The sequence below is a fragment of the Talpa europaea genome, assembly GCF_964194135.1.
Source record: "Talpa europaea genome assembly, chromosome: 2".
NCBI lineage: Eukaryota > Metazoa > Chordata > Mammalia > Eulipotyphla > Talpidae > Talpa > Talpa europaea.
Window position 1 is genome coordinate 2,352,160 of NC_140068.1, and position 18,605 is coordinate 2,370,764.

General features: G+C 53.5%; 1 protein-coding gene across 1 annotated transcript in view; it reads right to left on the reverse strand.

Annotated features, from left to right (window-relative positions):
- Positions 1–18,605, reverse strand: part of PACRG (parkin coregulated) — a gene marked incomplete at both ends in the record, with an annotated part of 405,213 nt that overhangs the window by 114,472 nt on the left and 272,136 nt on the right. The gene's annotated exons all lie outside the window — the stretch shown is intronic.

An 18,605-nucleotide genomic window follows, 5' to 3' on the forward strand; every position in this document is an offset into this window, starting at 1 on the left:
CCTTGGACTTGGCAGAGCAGATGGTAAGGAGTCATTTCTTGGATCCGGGTCTCTTAATCTAATGATGGCTCTTAGACACCCAGCAGGATCCGTTACAATGCAAGATACCGAAAGCTGTGGAAAAGAACACGCCAGCCCTGCAGAAGGCCCGGCCCCAGGGAAGCCGAGCGGGTTGGGCTGCTGGGCTTGGGGGAGGAGGGTGAGCAAGTCACAGGAACGGGAAGTGACCCAGACAGGGGCCGCCAGAGGGAGAGGAACCAGGAATACAAGCAAAATCAGGACACAGTCTCTCGGGGAGACGTTCCTTTGGGGCACTGCCGCTTAGGTGACCTGTGCTGGTTCAACACTTACTTTGCAGAAGAAGAATCTAGAAAGGATAAACAATTTTATCAAGGTTATGCATTGCCTTGTAAGCGTAAATAAGGTGATATGCAGAAAGAACTCAGCAGAACGCTCGCTAAATTAAAGGCCTGACGTGGTAGTTAAGGGGAGGAACGGGGCGGGGAACCGCAGCCGAGGCCAACATCGGAACTGGTGGCTCCGTCCAGCGCCCCCCGCCCCAGCACGCAGCCCGGGCTGGCTGTTTCATTGCACACGTGCCGCTATAAGAAGGGCAGAATAAACGTCCCTTTAGAGCATGAATATAAATTTCCTTTATTTTAGCTACAAGTGACGACGACATTTTAAAAGCCTTCCACGTACTGTCGCTGGGTAGAGGCGACATTTAAATCACTTAAAAACATCACGTCGTGTGACCGCACGACCACCGCGTGCGATGAGCTCAGACAAGCTCCGAAGCTCCCGAAACTGCAGGGAGGCCTGCGAGGGGCCCGGGTGTCTAGTCCTTCCAGCAGCTTATTCTCACCAGCTCTCCCAACATGGTAACATGCGCCCCCAACATGGTAACATGCGCCCCCTTCCCCTCAAGAAGGGGCTTGACGGGGATGCTGGGGTGGAACCACGGCTCGGTACTGTTGCTCAGTGACTAAGCGGATTCCTCTGCTGTGGTCACAAAGGGGTTTCTAAAGATGAAGAAGGTGAGTCTAGGGTGGGGGCCGCCCTACAGCCCATCCCCACCCTTCACCCCACCAGCTCTGCCCGCCATGGGAGGTGTCTGGTGCATGCGAGGGGGCAGAGTTACCTCCTGATAACATGTCTTTCAGAATGGCGTATTGCAGTCATCTGAAGACTGCGATGTATTCTAGGAGCAGTGAAATTCAGGGTCGTACTTTATCATCACAGCTTCTCATTTAAAAATAATTTCTGGGGGCCTCCCTGGTGGCACAAGGGGGTAAGTCTCAGCACTGTGAAGCAATCTGCAGCCACTGCGGCATGCTTTAGATCCCCTGCCCGGGAGCTACCCACAGGCGCAGCAGACCTCTCCTGCCTCCCCGAGGCTCCCCTCCGCAGTGTGTTTCAGTGGATCCGCCTGTTCTGCTCCCCACTCTGTCTCTGGTGGATCCTCTCACCCCCTGCACCTCTGGTCTGTACCCCAGTTCTTGTAGGCATAAATAAAAATAAATCTTAAAAAAGAATAATTTCAAACACAAATGAAAAAAGTCATCATGGCGACTAGTCTAATCGAGCAACAGCTCGGCGGCTGCAGCTTCCAGCACCACGGATCCCCGTCCTCTGTAGCCACACTTCTCTTCCCGGGCTTGATTGCATGAAAATGGAATCTGTGCCCTTTAAGGCTTCCTCAGCTCAAACAGCTCCTGAGCCCCGAGCCAGGGGAAGGGGCATCGGGGCTCCAGTCCACCCGGCGGGCGGGGCGGCACTGAGCCCTCAGAGCCCTCAGAGCCCCCCACGCCCTGGCGGCCTCCCCTGTGGTTCTTTGCTCGGCCCACCCAGGGGCTCTGCTGCAATCTGAGCTTGGGGCCTCGCCAGCAGGTGTGGGCTCCCTGCAGCAGCGAGCCGAGCCGCTGATCTCACCGGAGAGCACCAGTCGGCTCCCGCCTCGGCCTCTCCTCCTGCCGGGGCACTCGGGGGAATGTGTCAGTCCCTCAGAGGGCAAGTTTTCCCTCCAGCTCCTCCCCGCAGGGCCCCGACAGGGATGAAAGAGGTAAGAGCCCCAGGGTGTGAGGACTAGGCCTTTCCACGAACATCTGGATTCTACAGAATCCCGAGCTGGAGTGCTCCCGTTTGCCAGCACCCGTCAGCTGTCACACGGCGAGCGAGCTGTGCCGCGCCTGGCTCTGGCGACGGCCATATCCTAGATTCTGCACCACCAGGAGGGCGCCGGCACCAGGGCCATGAGGCAGACCTGGCAGGGCCTCAGGCTCCTGCCTGTGTGGTGGTTCATTTCCCAGGGGTGAGGTGAGGAGAAAATTCAGCCTGTCGCTTTGCTCACAGAAAGCAGGGACCCGGCCTGAACACCAGGCCCTTCAGCGCGCCCACCCGCCTTCCGTGATGCTTGTAGTGCACCCCGCAGTGCCCAGGGAAGCCACAGGCCTGACCACGCTGCTGCGCCCCAGAGCCTGGGGCTGGGTGCTGACAGGTGCACTCTGAGGAGGGCTGGGATGGCGGCGGGAGGCGGGTGGGAGGCGCATGGACCCGATGGCAGGAGGCTGGGAGGCGTTTGGGGACCCCACTCCAGCAACGGGCACCCCGGCCCCAGGAGGCCCACACTTGTTCCTGGGGCCTTGGACACGCACTCCATGGGGAGAGGAACTTTGCAGCTTTGCTTCAATGAAGGACGCGGAGCTGGGAGACTGTCCCAGACACCAGGGCGGGAGAGTGTAGTCACGAGGCTCCGCGGAAGGAGCGCGCTGAGGGCGACAGGCATGAGGGTCGGGAGGCCGAGGAAGCCGCGGCCACTCGCAGACAGAGACGTGCAGGTGCAGGGACGCGTGCAGAGGAGGGTCCCCGCCGGCCGCACGGAGTGGGCCTCTGGGGGGTCCGGGAAAAGGACAGGTCAGGCCCGGGGAGCGAGAAAGGGCCTGAAGGAAGCCAGTGACTAACTTCGTTCCCTGGGGATGCAGCTGGGGCCTGGGAGAGGGCGCTGGTGGGGGACCTGACGAAGCAGCGGCGTGTCGTGCCGCCGGGAGCGGGCGCAGGCAGGAGGGCCTGGAAGAGGTGCGTGTGCGGGGACAGCAGGCAGGTGGAATGTCCTCTTTGCCTGGCGGGAGGGCAGAACAGACGGTCAGAGGCGATTTTGGGCTTGGGACTCAGCGTCCACGGCGCGGACTTACAGTGATACTGAAATGGAACTTTCAAAGACATGGGGCAGAGATATTTTTGATTAACGTGCTGGTGTCGGATGCGAGACAGCGCTGCAGGTAGAGCGCCTGTCTGTGGCTCTAGCCACGACAGGACACCCCAAGCTTGTGCAGGTGGCAGGAGGGTGGGTGTCTCTGAGGGTACGGGCACCCGCCTCCGGCTGCCACCGGGCCTCCGACTCCCCTGCCCCCGGGAGTCCCCGCGCCTGTTTCCTTCCATCTTCTTAGAGGCAAACGGTCACTCATGCTTCAAAGCGCAGTTCAAATGCCCCCTCCTTCTGCAAGGGCTTCCTGATCCCTGGAAAGTTCCTGGTCTCCTGATTGGGTCCCTCCCTTGTCCGTGCACTCTAGTGACAGTTTATTACGTAAATCACGCCATCCATCACCTGCTGAAGCTATAGCTTCTAGCCACGGTTTGCCCTACAGGGGCAAAGGAGGCAGAGGCATCTCTGGAGGGTTCAGGAAGATTCCTTTGTGCCCCTTTAGGATGCCCACGGCAGGCTTCAGGCAAGCAAGTCACATAGGAAGGCGGGTTCTTCCCCAAGTGACTCGGGAGCTTGGCGTAGCACTGATGGGAGCAGAACCAGAAAAGCCAGTTAGGGCTTGGAGGCCAAGGGCAATTCACTGTGCATACACACCTCATTGTAGACACCCTCTGCATCTCCTAGATCTCTCGTCACGCATGTATCTCACCACAAATGCCTCCTCATATGCATGTTCATGCGTGTTTTATGTATGTCATGTATGTGATATAGCCTCACGTATACATGGCATGTGTTTCATCATTATACACACATACCTACACATATACTCCATGTTTTTCATATTAATTTCTTCTGAGCTCATGCCGGTCTCCTCTCGGGGAGTAATTACATGCTGTAATTTAACTTGCAGTGTTCCAGAGACGGGAGCCTGGCGTCAGTGTGGGGGTCTGGCAGGTGGCGTGCAGGTGAGCACAGGACCTGCCCAGGCCACGCACGGGCGAGGCGTGGGGGTCGAGCTGGGACAGCAGACAGAGCCCAGGATGCGGAGTGACCTTTCCACTTCAGGGAACTGGTGATAAATGTCCAGTATACCCGTGTCCCACGTAGTCCACGGCATGTGCTTATATCGAGAAAATGACTTATGTGGAATCCGTCACCCGACAGCTGCTTTCACGGCCACACCTGCCACGTCCAGATGAACGTGAGCCGGAAGCAGCACCCAGACGGCCCACAGCTGCGGGCGCGCGGCCTGGCTGACCTGATCCTTCCTCCCCTGTGCACTTACAGCCCTTTGTCTGCTCACGGCTGAGGGTGCGATGATCCTGCAGAAGGTCATCTCGGCAGCGCCGCGTGCTGCAAACGAGGGCGGGTCCGTCGCCTTTTAAGACCAACTGTCCGCGTTGTCCCTCGGCTGTCAGGACGGCCTTTCCAGCGTCGAACCTGAGTTCTCTCTCGCTGGCCATGGTCCTTCCTGCTGCGCCCTGGGGATGCCCAGCCGTGAGCACCCACAGGAGCCTCCCGTGACCACGTGGTGGGGCATGCTTGGTCCACTCTTACTCCCTGGGCTCCTGTGGCTCTGGCGTTTGTCAGCACAGCCCGCCCGGGGCTGCCTCCTTCGCCCAGAGAGACCAGAACTGTCCCCTGTGTCCCGGGATGTCCGCCAGGGAGAGGAGACTGACGCTGCCCCTCGCTGGCTGCCCGATGGACGCCGGCCCCGGACAGCACGTCAGCGCCGGTGTCTCCGTCCCTCCACCCAGAGCCCTGCCTGGGGATCACCTCGTCCCTTTTTCCAAACCGGCCCATCCTGTGGGTCCGAGGCTGAAGCCAAAAGCTCCAGGTTTGGCGGGAAGGACTCGTGCTCCTCACACTTGACAGAGGGGTGTCGGGGTGACCAAGAGTTGGCTGTTCTCCCGCCTGCACTCAGTTTCCCCTTGTCAAGAACCCTTCGCCTTTCCCCCATACTAATCCGGCTGGTTTCTTTCTTATTTTGTGCTTATCGGGTTATTACAGTGAAGGCAGCCTGCATGTGCCTTGACTGACTTTGTCATCCAAATGGACCCGTCCATTCTGCTTGCTCACAGCGTTTTCATGCCTCGATGGCCGGCCATAGAGGACCTGAGCTGAGGTGCAAGATTCCCCTTTCAGAAATGCCAAAGACCACGTGACTATGGAGGCCACGATGGCAGGATTCCTTAGTTTTGTGTTTTCAGTAGATTGGCTAACACTGCGCGTTGACTACACTGGTCAACTATGGATAAAAATGCATGTAAAGTAAAACTCCCACTTGCAGTTCCAGAATCAGGTGGGTGAATGAAGCCAACACTGCAGGTGTTTGGGGGCGAACACCTGGGGACACGCACCCCGTCACCAGACCAGGGCTCACGGCTGAGCGTGGAAATACCACACCCTCAAGATCACCTCTGTGGTCGTAAAGGATACAAACCCCTCTCTGCTCAGAGAGCTCTCCTGCCCTTCTTATCTGACAATAAACTTCTTGGTTTTCTGTCTAAAAATAAACATAAAAATCCCTGCCTATACTTCTGTGCTTAAAGGACCCGTTTCAATCTGAAGATTATAAAAAAAAAAAAATGAACCTTTTCTCATGATAGAAAGTTTCTACCCAACATTTAACTACAAGCAAAAATTACTCTATATGGAAATTTGTCCACACACATTGCAAACTGTTTCCATTTTCCTTTATTGTCCTCTAATGATCTCATCAAAGTGCTTAATTAGCTCCCTACGCTGCAAATGCTCTGCCCTGAAGCAGCAATTCTTGACTAGCCCCTTCCCTGGAGCTCTTGGGGTGTGCGTGTGGGGGGCAGGGGAGGGAGGCTGCCTGGGTGTCTTATCAAGTTCATGATCACTGCCTTGAGTCGACAGCTTAGGGGCCATCGGGAGTCAGCAGTGAAATTTAAAAGAAGACTTTCCTCACCCCAGCAGCCTGCATCCCCAGGGCTCTGATGCCTCCCGCCCTGGCTGCGCGCCCCGGGGTGGGGTGGGCTGGCGTCGGGCTGGGTTGGTCTGCATGCTCTGGTGTCAGGAGTGGACTACAGTCCCAGCACGAAGTTAGGGATGGACATTCCAGAACTGAACCATGGATCCCGTCGCACCTGAGGCTGTGGGGGTCCCTCCTGGATTGTAGGCCTTGTTCCCGCTCAGGGTGTGAAATGCTAACAGGTGCCTGTGAGCTTGGGGAGGCAAGGGCGCAGCAGCTGCGGAGTCCTGAGCTTCTGGGTGTTACCCGTATGTTTTACTTGACTACGCGGTGGATTCAGGATCTACTCTGGCAGAGACCCTACATGTAACAGGATTCCAGGACCAGCTTGGACCTCTTCCCTTAAATCAAGTCACTGGAACCACAGGAGCATTTTCTCCTATAAATAGCCACTGAGCACCACAAAATATTATTTCTTTTTTTCCACTAATTAGTTAGAGATGAAATAATACTTGAACACGTCATAATCTTAAATTCACAATATTTTACTTAATTAAAATAGGTAATTTAGAAAAATAATTGGCAATTGCTAAAACCTCTAATGCTGATGAGAGCTGAGCTGGGAGCATTCTTTCATCACAAATTGGTACTTAAATATAAAGCCGCACACAGCTGGGGAGAGCCATCACGAGCTGGCATTTATGTTCCATAGCTATCATTAAACCAAACAAACCAAAATTAGAGTGAAACTGGGTTTCAGAAGAACTATTTCAAGGTAGATTTTAAAGGCTCGAAAGTATCAATATGACTTTCAAAGCATTCCTTAGGAAGAATATTGTTATGTACCATATCTGTACATTTCTGAACGCTTCGGTTCGTCCTTCACTCTGGATGTACTATTTTGCTAATATTCACATTCAGTTAAAAGTGGAGGCTGTGCACAAAATTTTCCTTGGTCCAAAGCGTGTTAGTGGGTAAAACAAAATTTTAGTCATGATTTTCAATCGAGAATCATTATCATTCCTGTGGCCAGATTCACACCGATGACACTGATTACCACAACGGTGAGAGGCTGGGGTAAGGAGACCATATTTGGGGCACATTTTCCTATTTAGAACAAATAACAAATGCGTCTGCGAAACATCACACCACCCGGCACAGACATGTACTGATTTGCAGGAAAACCAAAGATAGCCTGTCCCGTGCCCAGCCGGGTTGTTCAGTGGGGGCTGTCCTTGTGGGCCTGGAGCAGGACCCGCAGGGAGCATCTGAACACGCAGACATAGTTCTGTGCGTGTTGGTGGGGGGGGGAGAGGGGGGCATCTCTCCTGCGGTATGGAATTTGCTATCACACGCTCTCCTTGGTAACACGTTAAAAATCCTAAGATTTAAATAGCATTGCAAAGAGCAAGAATTAAAAAAAAAAACACAGAAAAAACAAACACTCAGTACAACAAATGCTTCATTCTAGCGGCATACAATGGTGATATTTCAGCTCCACCAAACAAGTCCTTAAAATAAACATTCTTTATATTCTTTTATAATGGACAGCCACAATATTTATCAAATCACAGTTGTTGTGTGAAGGCAAATTGAGCTTTTTTCAATTTTTTTTTTTTTGGATGTGGAAATTTAAAATTTCCATATAGTATTTTACTTAAGCTTTCTTTTAGAAAATGAAGCAATCTGATATATTCAAATCTTAAATAAGAGATTTTACTTTTAAAATAATTTTTTAATATTTTTATATTGTATTTTATATAATTCTTACATCATTTTTCATTTTTGCACAATGTATGCATTTTCATTCTGGTTATATTCCCCATACAATTCCCAGGAGGGATTAGGGTAAAATCATTGTTTTAAGAGAAGACTTGAAACTGGCTTATAGAGTCTCAGGGCAGAACGAACACCCAAAACCAAGGATGATACAGTCAAAGCTCAGCATAAAGACATTATTTTTAGTCGAGATTTTCACAAAATATATAATTAAAAACAACTTGATCCGGCCTAGGCGTAAGTACTACCTACTGCTGGCACCAGGGAGTTGCAGGACAGGTGCGTCATCTCATCCCAAGTCACTACCACACAGGAGGGACCCCCACAGTGACTTGTCACTGAACCCCCAGGACACTCCGGGAAGTGTGTGGCCAGGCCGTCTCCTGGTGTGTGGCCTCGGAGGGTGCGACGACACCCCTGGATGGGAGAGCTGCTAGACCCCTTGGGGCACGGGGCCCCTTAGGCCCTGGCGCCCATCCCTGACCGGCACGTTTATGGTCAGAAGTGCCGGTTAAACTCACGACCTGGTGCTGCCGGGATTAAAGGGGAGCAAAGAATTCTGCTAGTTTTCCCTTTTCTTGGGTGTGGGGGGAGAGCAACAGGGAGCACAAGGGCACAGGCCACAGGGCGAAGGGGCAGAGGGATAGCGGGCTCGGCGGACGACGGGCATCAGAGGGCGACGGGACGGAGTATCCTCCCAAGGTGGCTCATGGCCCTCCCAGCTCTGCCCCAGCTCCAGGGGACTCCCCCGGTCCTGTGAGCAGCCGTGGGAGGGGCCCTGCTGTTGCCCCTGCTGCTTCCCATGCACCCTCTGCTGCTGACCCCGCTTAGGACGGAGATTTCCCCACATGGCCAGTGCCTCCAGCACCAGCCGAGGCCACAGCTCACTCTCACGTGACAGAAGTCACTGCTGATCCCACAGGACTGCCCCTGCTTTGGACAATCACAAGTGGGGGCCCCCTGTTACCCACAACTTCTGCCTAAGCTGCTGAAGCCTGGGCTCTGGCACCCCGCCTGGGTGAGGGTGTCTCCTAGGGCAGTGCTCCGACGCCAGGGGGACGGCTGGTCAGTGGTTTACCGCACAGGAAATCGAAAAGGACGCACAGATGGACCCCACGGAGCCGTGCACAGCGTGAGGTGCACAGAGGCCCTGAGCTTGGGGTTCCGTCCCTGAGAGCGGGGTGCGCCCTTCCAGCACGCGCGCCGCCGTGTCCACTCGCCGAAGCTCCCCCAGTCCGTGCTCGCGGCCTCCCCACACAGGCGGGTGGACCCTTGGCTCAGTCTCCAGCCTCACCCCCGCCCCGGGGAGAGAGGGAGGAGGGGTGGGAGGTTCCCAGCTTCTGTGCCCGTGGCTTTCTGGTGTCCGGGCGCCTCCCCCCGCGGGAGCCCAGGAGGCCCCTGCTTGGAACACAAGATGCGCTGTCAGCCCGGACAGTCCGAGGAGCTTTCAGGAGCTCTGTCAGGAGCTGGTGCCTCAGGTCAAAGAGGAGGAGAAAAAGGCTCCGGAGCCGCTGCCATGTGGGGCCCAAGAGGACTTTCCGGACTCTGAGCCAGGAGACACCAACACGGGTATTTCCTATTATTTTGCGGGGCAGTTGAGAACTAGTGATTTTCAGTAAGGGAGAGACACGCTGGAAGCTGGCTTCAGGGAAACCCACGTCCCAGAGGTGGGAGGCGAGCAGAGGCGGGGCGGTTCGTAGCTGTTGGGCAAAACGTGGTGGAGGGAGCAGGGCAGCGTGGACAGAGGCAAGGCCACGCCGCGGCCTGGGGGCCGGTGCTCCGCGCCAGCTCGGGGGTGCACACGGGGCGCCCCCTCTGGGGGTCTCAGTTCACTCGTTTGTGACTTGGAGCCGCCAGCCCCAGCTACACACAAGGCTGTCCCAGGTTCAGTAAATGTCCTCACACTCTAAAAAACGCGAATTTTCATCTTTCCTGGATTCAGGACAGAGACTCTGCCCACGATGTGAAGCGAGGCGTCCTTCCCCTTGGCTCACACGCTGCAGCTGCGCCCCTGAGCCACGTGCGCGTGGGAGGTGGGGTCACCTGAGTCCGCCGTGGCTCCGGGACCCGCAGGCCCAGGGGGCTGTCGCGGGCAGGGAGGCTGACCCGCCCCGGGGTTACTCCATGACCGCAGAGGGTGTTCGACAGAGTGAGCCGCGTTCCGCAGGCTGACAGGACGGAATGGGGGGCGCGATTTAAAGGCAGAAAGAGCCGGTGGACCCGCGGCCTGAGCGTGGGCAAGGCGCGTGCCACTGTCTACGTGTTCAGAGGGGAACTGTGAAAAGGATGGGGGTGCGATCTCCAAAGCAGGCAGAGGCGTCTGGACAAGCGCCACGGTGAGGGAAATTCAAGCGAATCATTTCTGAGAAAGCGTTTTAAAAGCAGGTTAACTCGCAAGGCAAGACCAAGAACAGGCCTGCCTTGGGGGTGGCGCTGGGAGCCTGACATCAACAGGACGCTCTCAGAGCTGCCTGCGTGGACGCTCCTGGAGAGGGGTGACCGGATGCGGCCGCCTGGCCCGCCTGTGGCGAGAGGAGGTCCCCCAAGATGGGGACCCCCCAGTGTCAGGCCTCTCCTCAGACAACATGTCTCACATATGGCGCGCTTCGGAGCCTGACAAACATCTACAGGGAGAGAGCCTGGGACAGATGGTACCGGCACGACGCTGGTTATTAATTTCCTTGCATTAGAGGGAATAATTCACAATTCAGATGATCGCGTCAATTTCTGGCTTGGGAAATCAACAGACTGCGTCAGATAAGTGACCAGGGGTAGCAATGAAAATATCCCAGTTGCCTTCGGTAATGGGTTATTTGGCCTGACCAGGAGGGACGAGCCACCCAGATGCCCCAGGGGGCTGTGCTGCGCCCCCCCCCTCCTCAGGCAGAGGGGCTCCACTCTGGAAAGGAAGCAGGAGGAGGACACAAGGCTGAGGATCGGGCACCTAAGGATTCCGCCTCTGTGGAAATGTCAGGGCATGTGCATGCTTGAGGTGAGAAAACATTTATGTGAACATGAAATTCGGGGATTTTAAGATGAGCAGCACTAGAGAATGGAAGCACCTGACAGGTGACGGTCCCAGGTGCCGGGTTCGCCCTGCCGGTCTGCTGGGCCGGCTCCCCCATGCGGGGTCAGTGTCTGCGCCATAAGCCCAGGGGCCGGCACTTCCTAACCGGGCAGGGACGGCGGCCACAAGGGAGTTCAGCTGCGGGCCCTGCGCCCCGGGCGCCTCTGCCTGGCACAGTCCGGCGGGTTCTTCCTGGGAAGGTAGGCTTGGAGGTGGGGGCCTCCAGGGAGGGTCTGTGTGGGGCCGTCCTGCTCAAGCTGGGGTGCACAGGGCACCCTGCACTGCTCCCTGCTGCTCCATGTCATTCTCTTCCCATTCGCGGCCACAGACCTGCTCACCTGAGGGGGGGGACCAGCCCCTGGGAGGAAGGTCGCTGGGGAACCCACGCCAGGCAGGTGGCAAGGCCATCCAGCACCGCAGCGCCCCAGGACTCCCATCGGGTCCCCAGGGGTTCAGCGCTGATGCGGCGGGTTCTGCAGAAGCAGCAGTGGGCAGGGCTGGGGAATCCTAGGGTGTCCAGTTCGCCGCCGCACACACGGGCTCCGAGAATCCTTCCCGCGTGGTGACAGCCAGAGGGCGGCCGCGTGGCCCCACTGCCGAGCTGCTCAGCGGGGGATGCGCGTGGCCCGCACGTGCGCGTGTGCTGAGGGATCCGTGTGCAAACGCGCACCCTCTGGTGACGGAGCATCGACCTGGGCGATCGATGACACCCCCACCCCCGGCGCTGCCCGCCCCAGCTCGGGCTGACTCTGGGGTGCGAGCCGCCTGGTGACGCGAGGGTCCTGGTCAGTGGCCCTTGACTCGGGTTCTCTCGCGCTCGCAATGTGGCCCAGCCTTCCCGTGGGGAGCCACATGCGCCCCCCAGCCCCACGCCCTGCTCCTCCCTCCACGTGTCCCCGGGGCCGCTCATGCCCCAGCTCGGCACCAGGCACCCCAGGCCTGCCGGCTCCCCGTGCCCCCTCCAGGAGACCCAGCATCCCGGCTCCACACGCTGGCACCCCAGCTACTAAAACACATCCGGCCCCAGAGCACTGGTCATACAGTTAATGAGAAAGAACTCGGCGAAGGAGCGATGCCCCCACCAGACAACCAGGGCGCGACTGCCGGAAGCTTCTAACCGCCTCTGGTAGACAACGGAGCCCCGCTCCCGAATCAGACACACGTGCACACAGGTGTGTACATGCAGGTGCATACATGCAGGTGCGCACATACAGGTGCACGTACACAGGTATGCACATACAGGTGCATACATACAGGTGCGGACATACAGGTGTGCACATACAGGTGCATACATATAGGTGCGCATATACAGGTGTGCACATACAGGTGTGCACATGCAGGTGCGCATATACAGGTGTGCACATACAGGTGTGCACATACAAACACACAATGCCTCCAGGACTCTCGTTTTCCATATCTACACAAGTTCCAAGGTGGACCTGTGGCTCCGCAAGGCCGCACACCCACCCCTGCGCCACCACCCCACGGCCGGCCCTCCCCCACACCTCCCCCGCCACAGGGCTGGCGGCCGCCTGGGCCTGCTCGGTGCTTGGTGCCAGGCGTGGCCCCCCTGAGTCCTCACTGCAGTGGGAGCAAGACCAGGCCCCCCTGGGGTCTGCAAGCCGAGGAGACAGCAGCGCCCTCGAAGGGCCCTGTGTGTCTCCAGCGTTTGCAGATGTTTCATCACTCGTGGGTGTGGAGTTGGGTCTTGAGTTAAGGTTTTGTTTGGGAATAACTTGAGATCACAGGAAGGTTGCAAAGATTGTTCAGGGGGTTCTTGGACAGCCCTCACCGGTTCTCCTCCTGCTAATGTCTTACATCCTCATGGGTCTGTCAAACCCCCCAGGCCAACACTAGCCCACACTGTGAGGAAGCTCCAGAGGGTGCTGGGGTTCCCCAGGCCTCCCCCCACTCGGTGTCCCACGCAGAGCTCCAGGATCCCACGGACACAACACTGTAGTTAGCTACCCCGCCTGGAGTGTCCCCGCCCTGGGTGTTTCTCAGACTTTATTTTCCATGATCTCAACGGTTCAGAGGAATACAGTTCACATGTCTTGCAGAATCTCTTTAATTTGTATTTGTCCGATTTTTTCATCATTAATGGGGTCTGTTTTTCCTGAGAAGGATACTATAGAAATGCTCTGCTCAAAGCCTCTTTATCAGGAGCAGGAACATTAAAATTTAACAAACATTTTCCTACCTGTCAAAATGATATTTCACCTTTAATTAGTTTCCATGCTGAGTCACCATAATAAATGATCTGATGTTGAACTAGACTTCCATTCCAAGCAGAACCCTACTCGGTCTTGATATATTGCTACTTCTCACTTGACAGTAAAGTATTTAGGATTTTTTGCATTTATGTTTGTGCATAAAGATTGTCTGTAAGTTTCTTCAGCTTTGCTATCAAGAGTTGTTCTACCCCCTCTTTTTTACTTCTCTGGGATAGTTTGTATAAGAAAAAGGGATACTTTTTGAAGATTTGGGAGAAACTGTACAATGACTGGGCATATTTTCTCTCTTGGTGGGGGAAATTTTTGAAATTTATCCAGTTTCTTTAATGTTTATTGGTTTATTCAGTATTTGATTTTTTTCCTTGAATACTTCTGGTAATTTATTCTTTTCTAGTAGATGATTCACTTCTGTTAAATTTCAAGATATTAGCATAATTCTGTCTATAATACTTGTATGACAGAATGTCTGTTATACGCCCCATTTTATTTATTATTTGTGCCTTCTCTTGTGTGCAGTGTAGTGAAAATATGTCTATTTTATTAGCCATTTCGAAAATCTTCTCTACTACTTGGATACATAATTCATTTGCTCTTTTATTTATTTTCTTCTTTTTGTTTTTGTTGGGTTTACTCTATTCCTTTTTTGATTCCGAAGTTGAATAGTTTACATTTCCTTTATCACTGAATATATTTGACATATAATATTGTGTAAATTTAAGGTGTGTAGCATGTCAATTTGATGCAGTCCATATTGTAATATGAGCGCATCCTATGGCATTTAGCACCTCTACCACTTTCCGTAATTACAGCATGACACCCATACCCCTTACACTGTGCATCATATCTGGCTTATGTATTGCTAGCTTTGAGTTTGTGCCCTTCACCATCAGTATTCTCCCACCTACCCCTTCAGCCTGCTAGCCACACTTTCACTTTCTGACTTTTTAGGAGCTTGACTTTTTTAGATTCCACATGTAAGTGACATCAGACAGTAGTGTTTTCACTTAGCATGAAGTGCCAGGGGGTGTCACATGGCCGTCACGGCTGCATACTGCTCCATAGACACAGGTAACAACATATATCATCGTCACCTCTTGTGCATACATTCACCCTGTGAAGGGCGTTTAGGGTGTTCCCATATCTCGGTTGTTGTGAAAATGTCATCGTGAGCACACAGATGTGGGAGTGCAGATATCCGTTCAAAATCTCTTTGGATTTCCCTTGGGTACAGACCCAGACATGGAATGGCTGGATTGCATGAGAGACCTATGTTGAACTTTTAATTTACATTTATTTCCAATCTCTTTGGCTTTATCTTGCACATTATGAATTCATTTAATACACTATTTTTTTCGCTGCATTATACCTCGAGAGTGTGGTTTGAATACGGCTTCTTTGGAGCTGGTTGTGGTGCTAACGCTCTCACGGTCAGCTTCTCGCGTCTATGAGCACTAGAAAGGCATGTCTGTCCTCTGTCGCTTGGTCTTGGGTGTCTGTGTCACAACTTGCTCCGAATAATCACTCGGACGGGCAGCCTTGCTCCCGCCCACATGGGTGGAGTCTCTCCTGCCCACAGAAGCTGGTCCCCTAGTGTCCGGATGATGCCCCTCCTGTGCCCTCGCCCTAGAGGCTTTTGTCACTATAAAGAACGACATCTTTTGGTACAAAATGAGTGTTGGATGGAGGTGTGTTCTTCACACTTTGGGATTTACTCTTTTCCCGTATTTCTTCCCTTCACTCACTTTGGTGGCAAGAGGAGATGAACCACATCTTTTCTGCAATGTCCATGTGCAGAAGCAGCGTGGGGTGTTCCAAAGCAAACCCGAAATGCGAACCAGTAATTAGGCCCCCAAGAGGAGGCCTGGGCCTGGGCTTCTTCAAGAATCCTTGCACCTCCCTTTCTCTGGGCTGTGCTTGTGGGCACGTGTGAGTGCAAGGACGGCTGTGTGTGGACTCAGCCACCACTTGAAGCACCTTCCCAGGTTACTGTCGGGAAACACAAACCTTCATGCCCTCGGGGAGTCACTGTAGCCAAGTTGGCCGCCTGATTTTTGTACTGAGGTGAACAAAGAAAAATATAAATTGTTCCAGAAAAATATAAATTGTTCCATTAAAATTTTAAAAGGAAAAAAAAAATCTAGATCCTCCACAATTTTTTTTTTTGGGGTCAATTTGATATTAGTTGTTAGAAGTGCCCTCTCTCACTTGGACTGTCAGGTTTTCTTGTAATTTTGTTCACTTTTGCTTTCTATCATTCAGATTATACTGAGCCCTCAACCCCAGGCTCTCATTCTTAGGTCATTTTGGTGGATTTTGCGTCTTCTTATCAATGACGTCGCTCCTTTTTCTAGTCATGCCTTCATCCACGTAAGCTCTTCTTTAGCTTAGTATTTGCCGAGTGTGTGTTTTTCCCATTCCCTCTTTTTCTAATCCTCCAGCCTGGCTTTATGCACCACAGGACCTCCATGTATTTTTATCCTTCTCCCAAACAAAGCAGAGCTCGAGCTGAGGATGAAAAACCCCACGGTCATGCCATCGTAGCCTGTGCTTTCCTTTCGCTTTTATTTTCTTACAGCGGCTAATGGCGCTGGTGACATGTTGGTGTGGGGACCTGGCGTTTGTGGCGTCTGAGTTTCAGCCTTGGGTGTGTCCATGGCTCATGCTCGCTCTTTCACATTCAACTTGCTTAGAGCTGAGCCGGGTGGCAGCTCTGCTCATCTTTGTATGTTTGAAATTGTCTTGAAGACTGTTTAGCGCTACGGTTCTAGGTCACCGCTTATACATTCGCTAAACCCTTTGTGACATCCGCTGCTGCTTGCCGTGGGTCTCTTTCTGCTGATCATACCTCTGTCAACTCAGCTACTGCTTCGTGGTGCCCGGCCTTTCTCCCTGGCGCTCCTAAATGTTTTTTTCTTTTGTCACGATGTGTCCAGGTGGATTTACATATTTAACCTTTGTCAGTTTGGAATCCGTTTCCAATCCCAGGACTAGCTTTTAAGCCATGAATCGTGCCGTGGCTGTTCTCACCTGAAGTCCACCCTCCCCACGCAGCTTTGCGTCTCATTCCGCCAGCACGCACAGCTCATGCTTCTCCGTGCCCAGCTGCTCCTGCTTCTGTCTTTCCACCCTTGTTAAGAAACGATATTTCAACTTTTATGATTCTCTCGCTTATTTCTTGTTTGTCCAGAATCACTTCTGTCACTCTTGTACCGTATGTCAGTCTCGTGACATCTGGAATGACCCAGTGCTCCAAATTTTGGTTTTGCTGGCTGTGTCTGAGCACTTGACTCCGTGTGTGGTGGCGCTTTCATCCGCCTGCTGATGTTACTGGACAGGCTTTCCAGTCCCCTTGCTCTTTCTGGACCGAGCTCCTGTCTCCTGTCTAGTAGTTCTGTCTTTGTTTCTCCTCAGTTCTCAGACTGGCAGCACCAGGCAGCAGTTGGCTGGGGGTTTTACTTATATATGTATGTATGTATGTATGTATGTATTTATTTATTTATTTATTGTAGTGGAAGGTTGCAGCTTAGCTCTGACTCTGGCCATTAAGCCTGGTCCCAACCACTACCCCACAGGGAGACTCTCCATGCGGCTCTGGCCCTCACAGCCTGTGCTGAGTGCGACTCAGAGGCTGTTGCACAGGCCCCTGGTACTTCCATTCTGCTTCTGGACTAAGGAGATGAGATGCTAAGCTGGCCTTTGAGCCCAGATCTGCCTTCTGTGAACTCTTTCCCCTTGTGGTGCCCATCACTGCCCATGCTTGCTGCCGGCCTGAGCAGGTTTGCTGCAGCAGGTGCGCACATGCCGGCTGCAGAGGGCCCGTGGGTCAGCACTCCCAGAGGGCCCCGGCCTGCATGGAGGCGAGCCCGCCGGCTTGGTTGGGGACATCTCGGAGGGAGAGGTATGAGCGGGTCCTGGTGGAACAGCCACTATTTGAAGAGAAAGGGGCCACGTGCTGCAGTTGCGACAAAACAGAGGCACAGGGAGGAGAAACTGGGGCCAAGCGGAGGGTCAAGGCAGGATAGAAGATCTATAAGGCAGTTAGTAGGGGGGCAAGGCGGGGAAGAGAGTAGGGGCCGGATCACGGCCGTGTCTGATTTCCAGACTAAGAGATTCAGAGTCTGACCATGATGAAAAGATGCTGAGCTTTTTGCATAAAGAAACAGGATAATTATTATTATTGATTGAAAGCTTTTTTTGACAAGTATTGTGTTAATTTACATAAATTATCTCATGTGAACCTCCAGTAGCTCATGAAAGATGCTATTATCAGACACATTTGACGGATAAGAACATTGAATTTAGAGAAAGTGCTTTGTCTGAAATCACACAGACACTGTAGCGAGCTGAGTATTGGGTGGAGGGATATCGGGCCTTAGCTCCTGGGACTGTACATGTTACATGATAAGAAAGAAGAGGCTTTGCAAATGGGGCTCCATTTAAAGCTTGCGAGGGGCAGATTATCCTAGATTACTCATGGGCCTTCAAAGCAATCACAGGTTCCTACGAGGGAGGCTGAGGAGCGTCGGCACAGAAGAGGACAGTGGGCAGGGGCGTGGCCACTAGCTAAGGACAGTCGGCAGCATCCTGAAAGCCCAAAAGGCATCACGTCCCCAAGGCCTTGCAGGGAGACAGCAGGGCCCATGGCGCCAGCTGGGTTCCGGCCTTGAGGATTGTGAGGAAACACAGTCTGTCGTTGGTGACGCCCCCAAGTCTGTGGGCCTTGGCCTGGCAGTGCCCCGGACTCCAAGGTGGTGTCAGGCCATGAGGTTGGTCCTCGTGGCATGACACTCGTCTCTGCGCCAGCACTCGTTCTGGGTGCTGGCACCCCATCTACAAAAACGCATCCGGCCCCAGAGCACTGGTCATACAGTTAATGAGAAAGAACTCGGCAAAGGAGCGATGCCCCCGCCAGACAACCAGGGCGGCGTGGAACCGGGGCAAGCAGGATAAAGCGAGAGCAGGATGCTCACAGGCGAGCAGGCTCTTAACTGCAGGTCTCAACTGTAATGAACGTTTCAGCTAATTCCGATTCAGTGGCGCAGTTACACGGGGGGGATAAAGGAGAAATGCTCTGGTGTTAATCCCCTTCCTAGGAGGTTGCTTGTCATCCGGATAATTGAAATTATTTCGCTTAGGGGTAGAGTTGTCAGATGCTTGTGGACATTGGCGGCATCAACATTTGTCACCTTTTCCTCCAGGAACCTGTGGGCGACCCTTGCTTGGGTTCACAAGTCAGAGAAACTTCCAGCTCCAAGCTGAGGTGCTAAACAAGATAATATTTAAATTGCTTTATAATTCAGGTAAGTACTGTGCATATTTTATAATGTGTAATTATAAAAGCATTACTGTCAAATTGGTGACAGGTATGTAATTTGTTTTAAATTT